Consider the following 20568-nt stretch of genomic DNA (forward strand, 5'->3'; position numbering starts at 1 on the left):
TCCAAAGTTTGTATTTATTTGCTATAATTGTTTGATTTTATATCTATTATTATGTTTAATGCATGATTTTGTGATGTAACTATTTTTTAATATGATTATAAGAATACCTTTTTAGAATCTTATGTTGATTTAGCCAAAATGTTCTTGCAGTTCCAGACCTTGAAAATGTAGGTACTGATTTAGTACTAGGATTGAAATATATCTTTAATTATGAGCGTATATGTTTAAGTAGATAATAAGACTTTTGGTAAACTATTTTTGGGGTAATTATGCGGTGAAAGATGGTTTATGGAGGATTAACTGTTATGTGTTTATGGGGGCCAATATTACTGATGAAGTAATGTGAACCGTATTTTTTATTACAGATGTTCTGTTTGAGTATTTAAGTGAAGCTGTTGAAAATGTAGATTAATTAACTATGGAATGTTGGCTATGCAGATTGCTATCGAGAATTTAGAGAGCAACAGTTGGGTATAGAGACAATGAAGAGATTGCGGAGAAATGAGTTCAGCTTTTCAACACTAAGTACTTCATGGTCTCAGTTGAGTACAATAAACTTGAGCCAATATTGTAAGAACTTATAATCTCACCTTATAACCTATTGTTATGGCAAATGATAATTTACTTAATGTGCTTAAAAGTTTCGTGGTAACTACTTGGGTTTTGTACTAATCACATTACAAGATTTTCTTCTTTATATAACTCAGTCTCACTTTTATAGATATGTATACCCCTTGTCCAAAGAATGGGGTATGTCATCAAGGCAAGTTGGAATACGCCACTGGCTATAGAAAACTAGGCACAATATGTGTTGAATATGGAGATATCAATGAAACTGCTAAGAAAATTGTGCTTAAGTAATACGTGATTGCTATTTTTCTCATATGATGAATGATAAGAATTGGAACTTTCTTGGATTTTTAGTTTCTCATATGCTACTGTTACATGACTTAATATCAGTTGGGATTGGTGGAAGCTCATGTATGCGAGGCATATGCACAAAATCTATGTTATGGGACTTGTAGTTGTTGGTAGAATGTGGGCAGTGCCAGAAATTAAAGGAAATATTAAGGTCAACTAGGTCCGAAGATGAAAAGCTAAAGTTAGCTGCAGGAGATTGCGATTCAAGAATGGTAAGTGCCTTAAAATTACAAAGAAGAACTCTATACATACTAAAAAACATGATGCACTTTGAATATCGAGATAGTCTCTTCTTCTTTTTTTTGTCTGTCTGTTCAGTTGATCAATCAGAATTTCCTCAGCTACTTCATTCACGATCTAATCCTTCTATTTGGATCAGGATAAGGCAAAAGAATCTAAGGAATTTTACGGGGAAGTTCCGAAAATACATCACACAGTAAGGTTTTTTTTCCTGGTAAAATAATAAAAAGCAGGTACGTTCAAATTTTCATGCCATAAATGCCTACGTGCAGGTCTTTAGATAAAGTAATATCTGATTTGGAAATGGAGTTAGCTGCAGGAACGGTCGTGCAAGATTCTATACTCACAGGCACACCTATTTCTGATGATGTGGGTATAGTTGAATCGACAAAGAGAAGAAAGTATTTGATGGTTATTGGTATTAACACAGCTTTCAGTAGTAGAAAGAGAAGAGACTCTGTTCGTGGAACATGGATGCAACAAGGTTAAGTAAATCCCTTTTGAGTGCATATTTCTTTTATGACAATATTTGTTTCTTCAGCTTTTTTTCTTATTTTGGTGCAGGTGATAAACTAAAGAATCTTGAAGATAAAAAGGGAATTATAATGAGATTTGTCATAGGCGACATGTAGGTAGATATCGTAAGATTATAACCCAGATTTGCTCAAAAATCTAGTACATACAAGTTGAACATGGATACTCAATTAGTTCAAAAACTTGGTAATGTTATTTTGGTTATCCTTGGTTGAGATCGGTGATCAATATCTTTATAAAGTTATTTAAACAAAAAAACCAGGATTTCTTGTTTACTATATTAGATATGATATTAAGTATACTAAAAGTACTGAAATTTTTCGCCCAAACACATACACATATATGTTTCAAATCATACTAAATATGCATCTCGTAAGAATGTCATCAGTGCTACACCAGGTGGTATTCTCGATAGAGCTATCGAAGTAGAGGAGAAAAAACATGGAGATTTATTGAGGCTGGTATGCTCTTCTTTTCCTATATATTTTTTTCTCACATTTCTATTATTTTCACATGAAAAAGGATCAGTTCTACACCCTTATCTCCTTTGTCAATGCATGAATCACTTGGAATAAAGATGACTAATATTTTCTTTTTTTAATTCAATCTGAGCAGGATCAATTTTTTAGTTTGCTGGTATATGGTCTTGTAGGCTTCGGAGGATGAATTGTAGAATAACTTAGAGAAATTGAAAGTGACGGAGCATTATGGTTTAAATACTTGACCACAAAATATTAAAGAAATTACATAGGTTTGAAGTTTTAGAACAGATTAGTACCTAAGAATGTCGTGTATTGAATAGTAGACAGATGTTTAGACTATAAACCAATTAGTAATTATCTACAGCTTCTTCTTTTTATAATCTTATCAAATTGTACCTCACATTTTAATATAAAAGTGTTATTATTATTTCAGCATAAAAGTTTTGTAACAAAATTCTACTTTTTCGAGCTTTAAAAGTGTTAGCACAAAGTGTTTTCTCTTGTTTTTTTAACATTTATATGTATTATGTATAATATTATAATGGAACAGATGATGGAGCTAGCACAAGGGAGAGGAAATCTGATATTTGGAAACCTTAAATGTCCGGGTGAAAGTTAGAAATAGGAGTAAATTCTCAAAGTCTACTTCTCAAGAAGAACCTGCATCCAAGCGTTTTATTTTTATTGAGTTGGAACTTTGTATTTGTTGAATTTGAACTTTAAGTAATGGTATTAAGTTAAATATGTATTAAGATTTGAAGGTTGCAAAGTGTCATCAATGAAATTTTTATGTTAAAAAACAATAAAAATATTATAATGTATCAAGAGTGTTACACTAGAGACAAGACTAGAGTGTTTATAAAAAAAGGTGTTACAATAAGCGATAAATTGTAACCAAAAAAATTTAATTGTTTTACAGTATTGTATACAATAGCAAAAATAATGTTGCAAAAGAGTTTATTGTAACATGTTTTTTTGGTGTTACTAAAGGTTTAAGGGTGTTGTAATAGAATTGTGGTTACACCTGTTTGGTGTTACCATAGATACTCAAAGTGTAACCATAGGGGGTCTTTGGTTACACTTTTACCTATGTTACTAAAGGTTCTAAAAGTGTTAATATAGACCCTATTGTAGCACGAGCAAATCCAACACCATCAAATTTTTAAAAAGTGTAACCATAGCCCAATTTTTTGCTTTAGGTAACACTTTTTGGATATTTTTACACTTTTTTTGGGTGTTGCTAGAGGCCATATATGGTGTAGTGTGAAAACACGTTAAACACTTAACAACTTGAGTACCAATGCATCAATTCAAAGCTTATTAGAGCATTATAAAGTGTCTTAAATGCCACTCAACATACCCCCAAACTTGAATCGATGCTTGTCCTCAAGCATAAACAGACTCAAAGAACAAGAAATAAAAATGCATGAATGCAACTAAACGAATGCAACGATCCCCATAGAATAACTAAACCAATCAACAAGCAACACCTCTGTAAATGCAGTTACTCGCATAAAGATCAATTAAATCATACAAATCAACTTACAACTAGAGACGTGCGTGTGTGCAGATGCTTACAGATATACTATCGCAACTAGATCAATAATCATGACTTACTACCCAACAAGGCAATCACAAGGTTATAAATAAAATAAAAAGCTAGACTCAAAGACTCAAAATAACCTTTAACACTTCAATTCTTATATTGGAGTTTTATACAGATTCATGCCTTTATTCAGAATAAAACAATACAAGTATGCTTATTTGATCATGCAATGAGTGAGGTCCACTAAAGACTTATACGATAGGATCCATGTAGTGATCGTTAGGTTAGCGGATCCCAGACTATAAAAGCCTTAGGTCACTAGGCACAAAGTCCCTTAAGAACTTAATAACTCGATTACTAAAGAGCCCCACTCATGATCAATTATATATAACACTTATTCTTCTTTTTTCTTTTTTCTTTTTTCTTTTTTTCTATTTTTTTTTCTATTTTTTTTCAACGAATTTCTGAACGAGTGTGCTTCGCTCCATCTCGCTCAACCCTAGACTACTCATAAAAATATGAGCCGACTACTAGTCATTTGACACCTAGCCACATAACTAGCAATGAAATCCAATTTTCTCCAATTTCTAAATGTCCATGTGTTTTGTTATTAAGAGAATATCCTAAATTCTAATATAAACAAGCGATTACACCTTGACAAACAAACAAACCATGACCATGATCTAACACTCTAGCAACCTATAAGACTTAGTGAAATACCAGTGTCTCTAGCATGCAAATTAATTCGACAAGACTTAACATTACTAAATACGACATCACTACAATATCATTAATATCACCATTAATCGAAAAAAATCATCTAAGGGATCATGTTATAATGCAAATGCATGAAAACTATATGAACAATATATCCTTAACTACCAAAAATAAATAAAAAAACTACATGGCAAAATATGCAAACTATATAAACTAAACTATCATGATCATGCAACCATATGTGACTCACACAAAAACATATTCCTTTAACTACCACCCCCAAACTTAAAATATTCACTGTCCTCAGTAAAAGTAATAGTAAGGAATTCAGGCATACCTACTGCAAATTAGAATCATCACCCTCAACGGGTGGAGTGTCAGGCGTGTCCGGAGGTAGATACACATAATCCTCACCAAAAAATGGTCACTGGATGTCAACAGCGGTGGCTCTGAAAGCTGTCCCAAGTGCTTGGGTGAGATCGGGTGTAAATCGACTATAGATGTCGTGCATTGCATCCATCCTCCGCGCTAGATGCCTATACTGCGTCGAACTCAAACCAGCTCCAACCTCTGCTGCCTCATGCTAATACTGCTATGACGAACCAGCTTCATCTCCTAGCTGAGCCCTCCAAGCTGCCTTACTTGCTTGCTGCGTACCACCTGCATACATCTGATCGCGGGGCACACCTCTTATCAGATGATCAAATATGTAACCAAGCCCCTTAGGATCGGGTTTACCTCCTCCCCACTCGACCATACTATGCAGCGTAGAACTGTCAATATGAGTATAGGAAGCTATAGCTGTTCAGGTGCAGGCCAATGAACACCAACTGCCATGCACAACTTCGTCACAACAGACGCATATGGAATAGCACCTGTAGTACCTCCTCTCATGAATCTCAAGGTCCCCTGATAAATTACCATCCCCAAATCAATGTAATCACCCTGAAGAATCCCCCACAGCAGACGAGCACGCTCCACAATAATCTCATGCACATGCGAAGATGGCATGATATTAGCACAAATAACGAGTTCCAAACCCGTGCAAACCTGTTCATGCACGACGCAGGGAACGTGGAGTAATTAGTAGTTTCCCTCTTGAACTTCCACCGAGTCTCAGGCACACACAGAGTAGCAATGATGAGATCCAAATTAAAGTCCTCCGGAGTCTTATTGTTCCAAGTGTCCTGACCCACCTTCCTTGCAGGCTACTCAATCACCGTCCCGATAGCCTCTGCAGTATACTTCACAGTCCTCCCTCGAACCACCGTGAAGCCATTCTTCTCCACCTTGGCGTTAGCATAGAACTCTCGCACAATACTCATGGGCAAATCAGCGGGAGCCTCACAAAAAGGAACCCATCCCATCTCAAGAATCATCTCCAACAGCTTACCATCCTTCCCTGATGGCAGAAAACCTCGCTCCTTAGCAATAGGCTTCGGGAGAAGCCTTGTATACTCCTCTTCAGCCTCAGGAGTAGAAAACCTTGGCCTCACACCACCCGCAGATGAAGAATCGGTGGTGCTGCTGCTTACTTGTGTTCTTTGTCTCTTGGGTGCCATTGGGATTAAACGAGAGAGAATAAAAGTAAAGTGTTGAGAGATATTTGTGTTTGAGAATTTGTGAATTGGTGAAAAAGTTGTGTATAAGTGTATGTATTTATAGGTGGAGAGGTGAGAAATTAGTATGGAATAGAAGTGGGAATTAATTATGGGAATTGTGGGAATAATGGAACTGATTGGGAGAGGGAATTATGGGATGTGGAAGAGTAAAAATTGGGTTGGAATTGATTTTTGATTAAAAGTCCCGAAATTACATTGTAAACTGCTATTTTTTTCGATAAGAGACCCAGCACGGGCGCGCGCTAGGACAGTGTGGGCGCGCTTACTCTTTGGAAAACCGGTGCGGCCGCGCACTAAATCTGCGCGGGCGCGCTTGGCTACTGGAAAAAACGGCGCGGCCTTACGCTTGGTCAGCGCGGCGCGCCCAGCTTCTATAGTTGGCCCTGAATTTTTTTCTTTTTCTGATTTTTTTACCTACTAATGTACAACAAACTTGGGTTGCCTCCCAAGAAGCGCTTCTTTTACGTTGCTAGCTTGACGTAGAATCTCGAGATCAAATGGACAATAAAACAGTACTAACCACCTCACGGTTTACCGTGTCACCATAGTAATGCTTCAACCTCTAACCATTTACCTTGAATGCTTGGCCCAGATCATTCTCAAAAATTTCCACCGCTCTATGTGGAAACACAGTTTTGACAATAAACGGCCCTGACCATCTTGACTTCAACTTTTCAGGAAACAGACGGAGACAATAGTTGAACAAAAGAACTTGTTGCCCCGACACAAATGATTTGAGCACTAGACCCCTATCATGCCACCTCTTGACTTTCTCCTTGTACATTTTATTATTCTCATAAGTTTGAAGTCGAAACTCGTCGAGTTCATTCAATTGAAGCATCCTCTTCTTTACCATATCCAAGTCAAGATTCAATTTTATCAAAGCCCAATATACCTTATGCTCGAGCTCTACAGGAAAATGACACCCCTTACCATAAACCAACTGAAATAGCGACATTCTCAATGGAGTCTTATATGCTGTTCTATATGCCCAAACAGCTTCATCAAGCTTCAAAGACCAATCTTTCCTCGACGAACACACAACTTTCTCTAAAATGCACTTGATCTCTCTGTTAGACACCTTAGCTTGACCATTTGTCTGAGGATGATAAGCCGTTGCAATGCGATGGTTCACATTATACCTTTTCATCATAGCGGTGAACTTGCAATTGCAAAAATGCTACCCCTCATCACTGATTATGACTCTTGGAATTCCAAACCTTGTGAATATCTGCTTGTGAAGAAAATTAAGCACCACTTTCTCATCGTTCGTTGGCAACACCTTAACTTCAATCCATTTCGACACATAATCAACTGCCAATAAGATATACTAATTATTACAAGATGAGATAAATGGCCCCATCAAGTCAATTACCCAAACATCGAAGACCTCAACCTCTAGAAACACATTAAGAGACATCTCATCCTTCTTAGACATATTACCCACACGTTGACATCGATCACATTTCAAAACGAACTGGTGAGCATCTTTAAACAATGTCGGCCAAAAGAATCCTGCTTGAAGAACACGAGTTGTTGTCTTTTCTCCACCATAATATCCTCCATAAGCCCTTGAGTGCCAATCTTGCAAAATCCCCCCCGTTTCGCTATAAGGAATACATCTCCTAATGATTTGGTCAGCTCCTTGACGAAAAAGAAATGGCTCATCCCACATATACCACTTCACTTCATGTAGAAACTTCTTCCTTTGAGCATAAGATAAATCGGGAGGCATGATATTACTTACCAGGTAGTTCACAATGTCTTCAAACCATGGTTCTTCTTCTTGCACTCCAAACAGCTACTCGTCGGGAAAAGACTCATTTATCAATGTCTTATCCAATGAAGGATTTTCTAAGCGCGAGAGATGATCAGCGACTTGATTTTCAGTCCCCTTTTTGTCCTTGAGCTCTAGTTCAAATTCTTGAAGCAAAAGAACCCATCTAATCAATCTAGGCTTCGATTCCTTCTTTGAGACGAGACATTGAATCGCAACGTGATCATTGAAAACTGTCACCTTAGTCCCAAGTAGATAAGATTGAAATTTCTCAAAACCATAGACAATAGACAAAAGTATTTTCTCCGTAGTAGTGTAATTCAATTGAGCACCATTTAGGGTCTTACTAGCATAGTAAACCACATGAAATATGTTGTTCTTCCTTTGTCCAAGAACTGCTCCAACTACATAGTCACTTACATCACACATCATCTCAAAAGGTTGGCTGCAATCAGGTGCAGTTATGATAGGTGCCGTGATTAAACTCTTCCTGAATGTCTCAAAAGCTGTAAGGCACTCATCATCAAACTTGAAAGAAACATCTTTTTCTGGCAAACTACACAATGGCTTCGAAATCTTAGAAAAGTCTTTGATGAAACGCCTGTGGAAACCCGCATGACCAAGAAAACTGTGAATTCCCTTAACAGAAATGGGTGGAGGAAGATTCTCAATGACCCCCACCTTGGCCTTGTCCACCTCAAGACCTTTACTAGAAACCTTGTGCCCAAAAATAATGGTATGTCGTACCATAAAGTGACATTTCTTCCAATTGAGAACCAAATTGGTCTCAACACACCTCTTGAGAACGTGTCCAAAATTTTGCAAGTATTCATCAAAAGAATCGCCAAATACTGAAAAGTCATCCATGAACACCTCCACGTTCTGGCCAATCATATCAAAAAAAATGGCCATCATACATATCTGAAATGTGGCTGGTGTACTACACAGACCAAAAGAAACTCGTCTAAAGGAGAAAGTACCAAATGGACAAGTGAAGGTTGTTTTTTCCTGATATTCTGGAGCGATACAAATCTGATTGTAACTCCAGTAGCCATCCAGCAGATAGTAGTACTCATGACCAGCCAATCTATCAAGCATCTGGTCAATGAAGGGCAAAGGGAAGTGATCCTTCCTAGTGGATTTGTTCAGCTTTCTGTAGTCCATGCAAACTCTCCACCCCGTGAGTGTTCTAGTAGGAATAAGCTCATTCTTCTCATTTGTTACCGCAGTAATACCACCTTTCTTTGACACACATTGAACCGGGCTTACCCAAGAACTGTCAGAAATATGATAGATGATCCCTGCATCTAGCCACTTGAGAATTTCCTTCTTCATTACTTTCTTCATGATTGGATTAAGTCAACTTTGTTGCTCGACCGTAGGCTTGCTATCTTCCTCTAGCAGAATTTTATGCATGCAACAAGAAGGGTTGATTCCCTTTATATCTGCTATAGTCCAGCCAATTGCCGATTTGAACTCTCTCAAAATCCTCAGAAGCTTTTCCTCATCACTACCTGAAAGGTCAAATAAAATGATAACAAGCAAAGTAGATGCATCACCTAAAAACGCAAACCTCAAATGCTCAGGTAAATGCTTAAGCTCAAGAGTGGGAGCTTCCTCAATAGATGGCTTGAGGCGTTTAGGAGCTTTGTTCAATTCCTCCATTCCAAGAGATTCGAAAGGCATATCTATCTTCCTCTTCTAGGGAGAAGCATTCAAATACTGCAATTGTTCTTCACCTTCGTCATCTTCGCTATCTGAATTTCCCAATAAGGCTTTTTCTAAGGCATCGAACCTTAGCAATTGGTCCAGTTCTGAGGTAACTACAGAATCGACCAACTCCATCTTTATGCACTCCTCATTTTTCGTAGGAAATTTCATAGCATTGAACACATTAAAAGTTATATCCTAATCCAACACTCGCATTGTGAGCCCACCCTTCTGCACATCTATCAAGGTTCGGCTAGTAGGCAAGAAAGGTCTTCCCAAGATTATGGGAATCTTCTTATCTTCCTCGAAATCAAGAATTACGAAATCAGTAGGGAAGATGAATTTATCAACCTTTACCACGACATCCTCCACAATACCTCACGGATATGTAATAGAACGGTCGGCCAACTGCAAGGTCATATAAGTCAGTTTTGGATCAGGTAAGTCCAACTGCTTGAAGATTGACAAAGACATCAGATTGATGCTAGCTCCCAAGTCACATAAGCATCTGTCAAAATACACTTTTCCAATAGTACACGGAATAGTGAAGCTTCCTGGATCTTTAACCTTCGGAGGCAACTTCTGTTGCAACACAGCACTGCATTCCTCCGTAAGAGCGACTGTCTCTAAATCATCTAGCTTCACTTTCTGAGAGAGAATACCTTTCATAAACTTTGCATAACTAGGCATCTGCTCAAGAGTCTCAGTGAAGGGTATGTTGATATGAAGTTTCTTGAACACCTCCAGAAACTTCTCAAATTACTTGTCCAGCTTTTTCTTCTGCAGCCGCTTAGGAAAAGGCGGTGGAGGATATATCTATTTCTCCACTGTATTACCCTCAAGAAGAGTGTGCTCAACAGTAGTCTTCCTTGGTTCCACTTCTACTTCCCGCTGCTCTACTTCTTTCTCAGCCTCGGCTTCTTTAGTCAACACTTGAGTTTGTTCGGGATTCGCAACCTTTCCAGACCTTAAAGTGATTGCATTTACCAGCTCCTTAGCTTCCTCATTTCCTGGCACTTCAGTGTCACTGGGTAGTGTATCAGGATAACGATTAAGCAAGGCATTGGCAATTTGACCAATTTGATTTTCCAAGGTCTTGATAAAAATGGCTTGACTTTTGCACATTAGCTTCAACTCCTCTAATTCAGATTTTTCATTAGCTTGTTGCAGCTGGAGTTGTTGTCTCGGTGCATATTGAGGTTGTTGAAAACTAAGGGGGTTGTATTGCTTAGCTGGATACTGCTGATAAGGCTGTTGAACCACATTCTAAGTGTTGCTCCAACTGAAATTAGGATAATTGCGGTTGTTGGGATGATAAGTAGTTGGCACAGGTTGCTGCGAATGCTGAAAGTTGCTCACAAACTGAGCTGATTCACTAGAAATTGTGCACTGATTAGTCTTATGGGCACCAGCACAAAGCTCACAGACACTAGCGATATGATTAACTCTATAATTAGCCAAAGTGTCCACCTTCATCGTCAAATCCTTAAGTTGGGCAGCTATAGCAGTTGCGGCATCCAACTCCAGAATTCCTGCTACCTTTTCCTGAGTCAGTCTCTGGGAAGGATCCTGGTACTCATTAGCAGCCATCAGTTCAATAAGTTCATAAGATTCATCGTAGCTTTTAGCCCACAAGGCTCCTCCTGATGCTGCATCAAGCATGGGTCTAGAAGTAGCACCCAATCTATTATAGAAGCAATTAATAATCATCCAATTGGGTATGCCATGGTGTGGGAACTTCTTTAGAATCTCCTTATATCGATCCCAAGCCTCACACAGAGATTCTCCAGTTTGCTGAGCAAACTGAGTAAGAGCATTCCTGATTGCAACAGTCTTTGCCATAGGGAAGAATTTAGTGACAAACTTTTGAGCAAGATCTTCCCAAGTGGTGATAGACACTGCTGGTAGAGAATGTAACCAACACTTAGCTTTGTCCCTCAGAGAGAATGGGAAAAGTCGTAGCTTGATAGCATCTTCAATCACATCATTGAATTTGAAAGTGTCGTAGATCTCGATGAAATCCCTGATGTGCATGTTGGGGTCTTCAATAGGAGAACCTCCAAACTAAACTGAGATCTGTATCATCTGAATCGTGCTTGACTTTATCTCAAAAGTATTTTTCCTGATGGCTGGCCTGATGATGCTTGACTGAATGTCATTTATCTTAGGCTGAGAATAGTCCATCAAAGCCTTAGGATTTTCTGTTTGATCACCCATCTCTACTAAAGCTGGTTCCTCGATTTTCTCTTCTTCTTCTACCTTCTTTTCTTCATCAACAATTTCCCTTCGAACCACCACAAGTTCTTCCTCGGCTTTATCCAGTGTTATCTTACAAGTACGCGAACGCGTATGCATACACCCTCGCTAGAGTAACTGAAATAATGCAAGGAAACAAATAAGTAACAATGTTCGAGTCAATGAACTTTAACGACCACTGATGGAAAGCACGTAAACTATAAATTAACACTCCAGTCCCCGAAAGCGGCACCAAAAAATTGTTAGTCGCTAAACACGCGCTAATAATACACGCAAGTATACGAGTTCGCAAGTAGTATAGAATCTTTTCTAGTTCATTCCCACAGAGGTTGGCTTTGGTTAATGTAATAACCCCAATTTTTGGAGATTTTTGACACCCGGATGAATAGTAACTTTTGCTGACAATGTTGATTAAGAAAAATTATCAGACCACGATATATAGACGTACTGTTATGGAAATTCTAAGATCGTATTAGTATTCCATAAAGAAAATAAGTTTATGTAAAAGCTGTCGGATTTTGAAAACGAGCACTTTTATTTTTCCCCGAGATTTCCACCAGACATTAAGGGATTTAAGGAATTAATATTAAGATGAAGGATTTTAAATTCAAGGATTATAAAGGAGAATTAATTTAGGTATTAAAAATACCAAGAAGATTTTATCAATAAAACCATTAAGGTATTTAACCAAATGATCAACGAGATTGAGTGATAACCGGACAAAGAAATGAATAACGACTCTTGTAAATACCTTTGCAAGTGGCAAGGCAAGTGGATGGTTGATCAAACAAGAAACCAAATGATAGTTAGGAAGGAATGACTAGTTAATTATATAGTTAACTAGGGATGATCTCATCTCACCACAAATCACCAACACATGGCAAATGGTGAGATCATCTTCCACTAACTCCTTTGTTTATTATTAACCTAGCAAAATATCAAGACAACCCATCATTATCCACCACATTATTCCACCAACACAAGAAAGTAAAAGCATTTCCTCCCCCATTTCCATTGCTCTCGGCCAAAACAGAACCAGCACACTAAAACTGCTGTATCTCCTTCATTTCTCACTCAAATATTGTGTTCTATAGCTCATTGGAAAGGTATTGAGATGGCCTACAACTCTTGTTCACAAGTCTCGTCCAAATAATCATGGTAAGACCCTCATTTTTACAGTTCTTTAAATCGGACTTTTAGAAACTTCAAAGCCTAACTTTGTGTTCTTGATTTCTTTGGAAAGATCAAGCTTGTAGGAGGCTCCCTAAGGCTTCCTAGCAACTTAACACCTCCCAAGGAAGGTATAAACTTCAAACCCTAGCCTTTACTTTATTTGTTAGTAAGTTTAATGGTTGGTTTTGTGAAATGAGAAGCATGGATTGTGATTATTAGTAGTTTGGTTTGATTTGGAAGTGTTTTGGTAATTGAAGCTTGATGCTTGATTATAGTTCATAGGTCTTGATTGTGGTTGTTTGAGTTGAAAACCTTGGAGATTATGGACTGATGTGGTATGGTTTAGGTGAAGTTTTGTTGTATTGATGGTTATGATTGGTTGGTGGTTAATTGGAGTAGTTTAAACATTGGTAATCACGTAAACATAGCCGTCGTAATGTCCGATTTACTTTAGACTGCTTTTGTTCATAACATTTGGACCCGAGAACTCCCTGCTAGATTATGACCATTAGCATGTTTAGATAGTTCATGTTACGAGCTTCGTTTTGATATATAGTTTGTTTGATTCCGATGTACGGTTTAGGAGAAACGACCGTTTTAAGTAACGGCGTTTCGCGAATGAAACTTTTCCCCTCGCCTTACTTTGAAACATAGGTTAAAGACCAAAAAGGGTTAATTAGTGTATGAAACAATTACGGTAAGAGTGTTAGGCAGTTGGTAAGACACTCGCGAAGGAATCGCCTTAAAACTTGTAATGGTTAAATTATAAAAAATGGTGGAGCCGAGGGTACTCGAGTGACTTAAGAGAATCAGTAAGCGCAAAGCGAGCATTAGAGTCTAAGGTAGTTAGAGTATAGATTTACAAGTGACTTTGGTTTAATTCCAACTTACTTGTTGTTTATAGGTTACCAGACTCGTCCCGAGCCTTTTATCACCCCCAGTCGCTCAGGCAAGTTTTCTACCCGTTATAACTGTTGTTGTGATCTATATGTGTATATGCATGATCTTGCGATAAATGCATATTTGTTATTAGCAAATTTTTGCGATATATTGTAGCATGTGATATGGTATATATGCATGCCTGTTTCGTATTCGTTCCATATATATCTGTTGATTCAGTTGATAATACCTATGCTAGAGGATAACGGTAATTTGCATATACCCTTAATATAGGGACCCAAAAGGTGAAAACATTTTCTAAACCCGGAAGTCGAGGATCCCGAGTAGATTATATATATATATTTATATATATATATATATATGGTTATAGTTTTCAAAACTATTAATCGAATAAGGTTTATTCGATAACTTTATTTTATTAATGAATATTATCTTGAATATTCATTAGAGGACTTATGACTCCTTTATATTATTTATTGAATATTACTTGGATATTCATTTGAGGATGTATGACTCCTTTACTTTATTTAATGAATATTATTTATAATATTCATTCGAGGTATTATGACTCAGCTTATTATTTAATGAATATTATTTCGAATATTCATTCGAGGGCTTATGACTCAGCTTATTTATTTATTGAATATTATTTCGAATATTCATTCGAGGGCTTATGACTCAGCTTATTTTATTTATTGAATATTATTTGAATATTCATTTGAGGATCTATGACTCCGATTATTTGCTGAGATATATTCTTTATTTTATTAAAGAATAAGGTGTCGATAATCAAACTCACTTTTGATTATTCAAATAAAGATAGTACTTTCGTATAGGTATATCTTTGGATATTTAATATTCATTTCAAGTATAAGTTTCAAAACTTCTACTTCAATTATTTTTATAAAGATTATTCTTTATGGAAATATTATTTAAATAATAATATTCAGATATTTTCTAATATATTGGGACTGATTTATTTTGTTAAATCAGCATCACTCCAAACATTCTTAAAAATGTTTTGCGAGTCTTCAAAATGATTTTTAAAAGTTAGAGCGGATCCCAAAACTCATTTTTATATTTAAGATCCTCCTTTCAAAGGGGATTTAAATACTCGCTCAAAACCTGAGGGATCCGGCTCTATGGTGTGTTTTATATTCGCAACAAGGTTGCTGTTTTGTTAAATGAATCGATTACTTACCCAACACTCGGGAAGTAAAATTCTTGGAACAAGTTAATCCATTAACAGGCATCGCCTGGGAAATATCGGTGAGTTCTCCTTTCCAACTAGATACGACTTCTTGGTGGAGCCGTATCAACAAGTTTCTACTTGGGGAAAGGGGGAACGAGCTTTACGTTTCAGAGTCATGGATTTCATCTGAACTAGGAGTGGCGTAAGTGGTCGAGTGGCGCCAGCCCAGCCTTATTATATTGGCCCAAATGGCCTGGAAGTTCCGCTAAGGCGGTCCATTCCTTAGGAGTTCAGTGTTCGGTTGACAAGTAAATCCGACAGGTTCTCCTCTACATGTAGAAAATGGTGGGGTTGCACTACTACGACTGATCATCGTAAGTGGTCTTCCTGGCGCGACAAACTCCCGTAATGAGTTCATCATCCAATTGGATATTTCTGCAACACTACCCAGAGCACTTCGATAGAAAGGCTACGGTTGGGCGATTGTTGAGTGTTGGCAGGGTCAAGTTTTCAAAATGATGTTTGCATCAAATGAAGTATCTCGTAACTTCATTTTATTTTGATGATATTTTAAAGATTTAATCTATTCAAATCTGGTCTTGTAGTCTCATCTACGTGATGAACTTTTGAAACTAATTATAACTTGAACGGTGGTAGTTCAAGTAGTATTTGGAAAAGATATAAGTATATTGGAGTATCTTGTAACTTCATCTTTTAAACTTATATCTAGTAAATGATTATCTTATGCATGACAAAGATTTTTAGAAAAACGTTGAGACAAGGTTAGATACATGAGATCACCTTACAACGATATTTTTATACAGTTATACACTGGAACTCTGTGTATATTATGCATGGAAGAGGACTTCCAAGATTTTGAAAAGTATATATGTATATATACTGAATATTTTGCGACTTCATCGCATTAAGATATCAAACTTGGTTCATTTCTTTTGACCAAGACTTTCATGAGTACTATGAGAAGGCTCATATATTGTAAATTATTATACATATTATTTTGGTGGGCTTGCTGCTCACCTTTGCTTTCTTCTTTCATCACACAACATCAGATAGACAAGATGAACAAGACCAAGCTCCCAATTCGCGAGCGGATAGGAAACGTTCTGCAGCTTCCTATAGGCATTGAAGTCGCTGTAGCTAAGGTAGGAACTACCAATAGACTAGGCTTCAACTTTTGATGTACCAGATTTATGTATACTTATGAATTGTAATAATGGAAAAGAAAATGTAAATTTATTCAGAAAACCTTTTAAGGTGTATTGGCAGATAATTGTGGAATAAAATGACTTGTGATTATTTTTGGATGTTCATCTCTGAGACTATAACGTGTGGTGTGTGTGTTTATTATGGGGTCACAGTACAGAGTAGTTGATTAATTATTAAGATTGGGTGTTATTAAGGGAAATGGAACTCGTGACAACCCGGATCCCCGACCCCGGATTTGGGGGTGTTACAGAAGTGGTATCAGAGCTAAGCGTTATAAACCTCAGAGATGATGTGACGTTAAGATAATAACTAAGATAATAAGAACTCTTGCCTAGTTCATAGTCGGGCTACCTAACGTAGTACTGACAGTTAAAACCCTTATGGGAACCCTTATAAATATCGTGATAGAAGAGTAGTTCGTTATCATATATGGTAGCGGGACTCCGAACCCTGAGGTTGAGGAGCAACAACGCGATGATGTTTTATTACTAATTGGAGATCGGATTGTGGATCCGATAGAGCGTCCTAACGCAGGACCGGATGATGTTCATATTGAGGATGTAGCGGTTGAGGATGTTGTCCTAGAAGGGATTGTTGCTGAGGAGGATCCCGTGGAGGATCCTGACAATAATGAATAAAGGACCACTGAGGAATTGATGACCATGGTTAGGGAAACTACCAGAGGTAGGATTGGCCGGTCACTACCGGAGGTTCGTTCAAGTTTATAAAGATAATAGCCCCTTTAACGCGGCTTACTCGTAAGACTGAGAAGTTCGAATGGACAGAGAAATGCGAGAACAACTTTTAAGAACCGAAGCAAAGGTTGGTGACGTTCCCTATGTTGGCGTTGCCGGATGGAAAATGAGATTTTATGATGTGTAGTGACGCTTCGCATAAGGAATTAGGGTGCTTCATATACAGCACAGCAAGGTAATCGCGTACGCGTCAAGATAATTAAGGGAATATAAAATTCGATATCCCCACCCATGAGCTTGGGCTCGTGGCAATAGTTTTTCCCTAAAGATTGGAGGCACTACTTGTATGGAGAGAAGTGCAAGATTTACACAAACCATATGAGCTCTAGTACATTTTTACGTAGAAAGAGCTCAACATACGCCAGAGGAGGCGGTTAGAGCTAATCAAGAATTATGATTGGGAGATTCTTTATCATTCGGGGAAAGCCAATGTGGTGGCTGATGCCCTTAGTAAAAAGGAGAGACCCAAGATGATAATGTCTTTGGGATAGTTTATAAGAGATTTTGAGAAAATGGAAATAGAACTGAAGGTAACTGGAGCCGGTACCGAAAAGCTGTTTGAGATTGCAATACAGACCAAATTTTTGGAAAAGAACATATTGTGCCAGAAAAAGTGATGAATGAAGGCAGAGAGTCAATGACTGGAGAAGAAATCCATACCGAGAAAGATGATAAGGGGATAGTGAGGTGTTCCTATAGAAATTGGGTTCCAAAAGTTCAAGAGCTTAAGGATGAGAACTTAGATGAGAGCCATAGTTTAAGGAATAAGATTTAGGGCAAACCCTGAATGTGATAGTCAAGAAGGTTGCCATCAAGAAAGAAAGAACCCATAACATAATAGAGTGGAAAACAAGGTTTTTAATGTATAAGATAACCCCGATTATGGGAGAAGGTTGAAATATTTCATACTAAGGAAACAGAAAGTCGAGTAAGGAAAGGAGACCCGAGATGGTAGTCCTATACGACAATTTATGGACCAGTCTAGACAGAACTTAGACTATTATCCCCAACCACCACCCTGAGGAAACAATGCGGTGAGAAATTCTTTCAGGACCTTTAAGTTGCTAAGCTCTCAGAGTTCCAAGGAACAAGCTGACCCAGTCGAGGCAAGAGCCTGGCTAAAGGAAATACATGAATCATTTGAGATTCTAAATGATTGACGAATCACAAAAGACTATTTTTGTCACTTACCCTCCTAAGAGAGAGGCCACCCGCTGGTGAAAGGCCAAGGAAGGCACGGAGCAAGAGATTATAAATAAACTGATTTAAGTTCAGACAATTATTTTCGGGAAAGTACTTCCCAAGGTTATGGAGGTAGTGTAAAAGCTTTGGAGCTAGAACAAAAGCAGATGAGTATGATGAATTATGAATCTAAGTTGTAAAAGTTATCAAGATTCGTTCTGAGGACACGAATCCAGAATGACGGGATATTTGAAATCAATGCTTATGTTGTGTTGGTTCATGAAATAATGATAAGAGAAAGGAAAATAAAAAGAAACTGAAGTAGAAAGGAATATAAAGACAATAGAGTTTGAGGAATGATAAGGAAGTTGGGTATGAGGAAACCCTAAAGACTCGTAGCAATAGAAATAGAAAAGTATGTAATCGTCAGGATGAGGGTGATTCACCATGAGTTAAATTGATGGTTGAAGGCATACGAGATAAATATATTTTATCCCCTGTAAGTTGGGAGGATTTGAGGAAACCTTGAGATAGTTCGAAGGATAAATATTGAGACGCGGATAGACTGAGGAGACAAGGAAGTAAGAAATTAGGAAAATTGGATGAAGGAAGTGACCTTCAAGAATGTGAAGTGTAAGACCGGTGGCTTGATACCCAGGAAGGGAGACGCCAGGTATGAAAGATATCCCAACATTGAGATGACTGTTGAGATAAACAACAAAAGTAAATAAGGATTTATTAAGAAGAAGTTCACATTGAACACGACCAATCTCTTCCAGATCATCCATGTGATCATTACCAAATCAGGAAAGAAAAGCGGATAACCATTTTTATCTTTTGGAGGCCATGTGGATTGACCTTAACTTGAATAAGGATGCTATTGTGAAATTCGGTATAGACTATCGAGGTGGAAATGATTGAATAAGATACCCTTATCAGGGATATATGACTTTATTTATCCATGGAAGGATGCTTGTACCTTTTTAAAGGTGGAATTAAGGATAGAACATCGGTAACATAAAACGAATCCTAGGGGAATGCATAAAGGTTGGCATTTCACCCTTAATAGGGATAGTATGAGTTTTGACAGTATGAATTGGAAAGGATTAAGGTAATAATAACCTTTAAGGATCAGTGGAGAAATTTTTCAGAAGTATATAGACAATGGTTCTAGTATTAGTAAATGGTATTTTGATATGCCCTGTATATAGGGAATACAGGAGGAACGATTGAAGGATAACCTTAGAGGTTTTACAAGGAGAAAGAAAATATTCGAAATTCTCAAAAATAAAAATGTTGATAAAGGAAATATGACATAATTATAATGATGCCAAGTGGGGCACGTGTTAAACCACGAGAAAGTATGGATCGAACCAGTAAAGGTCGAAATTGTTCAGGGCAATTAGGACCTAAGATAAAAGATGTTCTAAGTATGATTGAGAGTCAGTCGTGACAGTGATTAACCTCTAAAGATTGAGGCAATAACTTATGGAAAAATGGGGATATTTTTTTTTATTTACTCATCAGATATTAAAGAAAAGCATTTTCACATAAGCTGTGATTGAAATAAGGTAGAAAATTTATTTGGAGGTGGTTAAAATGACATTGACTGTAAGGAAATTTTACTATCAGGAAAGGCCAAAGAGGTGGCCGACACTTTAAAGGTAAGAGGATAATTATAGGCACTTGTGCCAAAGGAATACCGTGATGATGGTTAAAGCTATGAAGGTTGTATTATGGTTTGGAAGATTGACATTCCTTCTGATGACTGTGCAATACCCAACCGTAATAGTAGTTGGTAAAGATTTAATTCGTGTAATCGCCATGAGCGGGCTATCTATCTCAGGAGATACTATCTTGAGAATGAGCCTGGACCATGTTTCAAAAAAAAAGGACTAAACAAACCTTTGAGTTAAGTCTTCTATTGAAGGCATATGATTAAGAATGGTATTAACCTGCTATCATTGCTTTCATTGAAACTCTTCTGCAATTTTATCTGCTTCACGTCATGAATATACGTCAGGATCAGGAGTGTTCTTCATGAATCAAGAACGGTGATCATGTTACCTCCTTAGAAGAATTCGATATGATATGAATGGACTCCGTATGGTTAGCTATTAAAACTTCATGGAAAACGAATGACTACAGTAGGTCAACGGTGGGTCATAGTAATGCAGAAATGATTCTAAGAGTAATGAGCTGATTACTTACAACCGTGAGAGTTGTATTGGAATGGATGTTGAGAGTAAGTACCACTAATCGGGTCGTGGGGGTGTATAAGTTATCATTGATAGACTAATTAAGTCGATTATCTACCTATGATATATTTATTCC

The 20568-nt window shown here is 37.5% G+C and overlaps 2 long non-coding RNA genes and 1 other non-coding gene across 3 annotated transcripts; all 3 read left to right on the forward strand.

Annotated features, from left to right (window-relative positions):
• The first annotated feature begins 459 nt into the window (after positions 1-459).
• Positions 460-1367, forward strand: LOC141700585 (uncharacterized). The gene is made up of 3 exons (XR_012566433.1): positions 460-570; positions 961-1133; positions 1301-1367. It is a non-coding gene; the product is annotated as an uncharacterized LOC141700585 (long non-coding RNA).
• Positions 1364-2460, forward strand: LOC141700584 (uncharacterized). Its single transcript, XR_012566432.1, has 3 exons — positions 1364-1645; positions 1726-2156; positions 2311-2460. It is a non-coding gene; the product is annotated as an uncharacterized LOC141700584 (long non-coding RNA).
• Positions 2461-11269: 8809 nt separating this feature from the next.
• Positions 11270-11376, forward strand: LOC141700587 (small nucleolar RNA R71). Its single transcript, XR_012566435.1, has one exon. It is a non-coding gene; the product is annotated as a small nucleolar RNA R71 (small nucleolar RNA).
• The last annotated feature ends 9192 nt before the right edge of the window (positions 11377-20568 follow it).

Source organism: Apium graveolens, unplaced genomic scaffold (genome assembly GCF_009905375.1).
Source record: "Apium graveolens cultivar Ventura unplaced genomic scaffold, ASM990537v1 ctg253, whole genome shotgun sequence".
NCBI lineage: Eukaryota > Viridiplantae > Streptophyta > Magnoliopsida > Apiales > Apiaceae > Apium > Apium graveolens.